At 39.5% G+C, this 2,500-nt stretch overlaps 1 protein-coding gene across 1 annotated transcript in view; it reads left to right on the top strand.

Annotated features, from left to right (window-relative positions):
• The window catches only part of LOC106877476 (uncharacterized), a 123,822-nt gene that overhangs the window by 4,428 nt on the left and 116,894 nt on the right, over window positions 1-2,500 (top strand). The window lies entirely within an intron of this gene.

Genomic DNA, 2,500 nt, shown 5'->3' on the forward strand with positions numbered 1-2,500 from the left:
TACCCACAATAAACAAAATAAATAGTAGTAATAACGTAATATAAATAAAATATCAAATGTTTTGGTGCGTGCCTTTTGGCCCAGCCTGGACATATCACTACACACGCGCACTCTCTCCCTCTCTCTAACTCACTCACCCTCTCAGGCAAGGATGTGCCCAGAAATACCAATACATGTGTGTTTGTGTTATCTTCTACGCGAGTGTATGTGATAAAACAGCTCATGTTACAAACGGTTTTCTAACCGTTTGTAACATCAGCTGAAATACAGAGTTGTGAGATATCGTAGTGCACTGTTTTCACCACTGTAACCCATCAATGTAATGTTGTGGCGTTGTTTAGTACGATGTAATGATTGTTCTGTAGTATGGTCTAGCGTGGTGCAGAATGATGTTGTGGTGTTGTGTAGTGGGATGCAGTGCCGTCTTTTAAGGCGTATACACATTGAACATTTGCCCAAAGGCCTCATGGGTCAAATGGCGGTGTAGTTCTGTTGTGATGCAATGCGATGTTCTGTTGTGGTGTAGTATTGTGTAATGCAGTGTTGCTATTGTTGTATTATATGAAGGTATTATGTACTGAAGGCCAGGGTATTCGGCTCACAATCGCAAGGTTGTGAGTTCAATTCCCGACGACGCATTGTTATCCTTGAGCAAGACTCTTTACTTCACGTTGCAGGTTTAAAATGTCCACTCAGCTGGTTAAAAATGAGTAGTACCTGTCCTTCAAAGGACCGGCCTTGTTACATCCTCTGTCAAGCTGAATCTCCCTGAGTACTACATGAAATACAGGCATGCCTGTGAAGTGCTCAGCCATTTGCACGTTAATTTCACAAGCATGGCGTTCTGCCGATCGGATCAACTGGAACCCTCGTTGTCGTAGACGACGGATCGTCACTGTTATGCTGTGTAGTGTGATATAACATAGTGTTAATGTTGTGTGATGCAGTTTTATTTATGATGTTCCCATTTCATTGTTGTTGCTTGTTGCTATTGTTTCTAATTATACCCTCAGATTTGAAGACATTGTTGTTGTAGTGGTTGTTATTATTTTGGTTGTTGTTTAACCTCAGTTCAGCCCTGTAGGAGTTGTAAGATCATACATATTATCTGTGTCTTTTCCTTTCTCATGGCAGTAGAATGTGGTTCAAGGGAGATTTAGTTGCTATTTCTAGCAAGTCATGAAATCACATAAAGGCTTCTTTGATGGTCCATCTGAAAGAGACCCACAGTACCCAGGTTTTCCAAACAGTCATCCATCAAAATTCTAATCAATCATGACATTTGCATAGCTTCAGTGATCAGACAGGACCTGTGTTTTCAGAGTGATATGGTCTTATAAAAAGTTGTTGGCAAATATTGCTGGTGTCTACCAATGAGGTAAAGGCACCTCTCTCACAATGCAACAGCTATTATCCATAGCAGATGGAGACTAGATAACAATGAAATAATTGTTGTCCATAGCAGATGGAGGCAAGATGGAGACCAGGTCATTTTGCAAAAGTTGCTGTCTCTACCAGATGGAGACCAGATAAGAGTTGCCATCATTAGTAGATGGAAACAAGATGTGCCCAGAAATACCAATACATGTATCTTTGTGTGTGTATGTGATAAAACAGCTGATGTTACAAACGGTTAGAGGAAACTAAGTCGAAATGTGTGAGTTATCCGACCACCACCACCAATTTTTTTTCTTTTTTTAGATCAAATTCCTACATAATCTACAATCTAAAATAAATTTGTAGAAAATTTCATTGAAAAGAAATAATCATTTTTCATAAAGTTATGAGGAAATAAATCGAAACTCCTCCCCTGCCTCTCCAAAAAGTATTTTTTTCGCAACAAATTCCCATGTACAGGTAATGTACAGCATCTAAAATGTATCTGTGAAAATTTCATTAAAAAAAAACGTATTTTTCAGAAAGTTATAAAGAAACAAAATTCAGGGCGGAGCAAACCATATCTAGTTAGGCCAACATAAAATCAGCTGAAATACAGAGTTGTGAGATATCGCAGTGCACTGCTTTCGCCACTATAACTCAATGTAATGTTGTGGCATTGTTTAGTATGATGTAATGATTGTTCTGTAGTATGGTCTTGCATGGTACAGACCTGCTAGGTCAGAGTCCAACAGTTGCTGTCCATAGCAGATGGAGGCGAAGGGGGAAAACAAGTCACAGTCCAATAGTTGCTATCTATTGCAGATGCAGGCAAGAGAGAGACCAGGTCACAGAGCAACAGTTGCTGTCCATAGCAGATACTGCCAAGAGGGAATCCAATTCACAGTACAATAGTTTCTGAACTATGGTAGTATACATCTCAGCATAGTGTTTGTGGCCTTAATGAGCTTATTGATGTAATTTATTTTTGTCCGTATATGTTAAACTGAGTGGGAGAGACAGTGTTCGGACAGTGTTGGTGGTATTCTATATGTTTCGACTGAGTGGAATAGACAGTATTCAGATAATGGCGTTATAGCGGTGTTCTGCAGTGTTGTAGATA

The sequence above is a fragment of the Octopus bimaculoides genome, chromosome 26 (genome assembly GCF_046866305.1).
Source record: "Octopus bimaculoides isolate indiv1 chromosome 26, ASM4686630v1, whole genome shotgun sequence".
Lineage (NCBI taxonomy): Eukaryota > Metazoa > Mollusca > Cephalopoda > Octopoda > Octopodidae > Octopus > Octopus bimaculoides.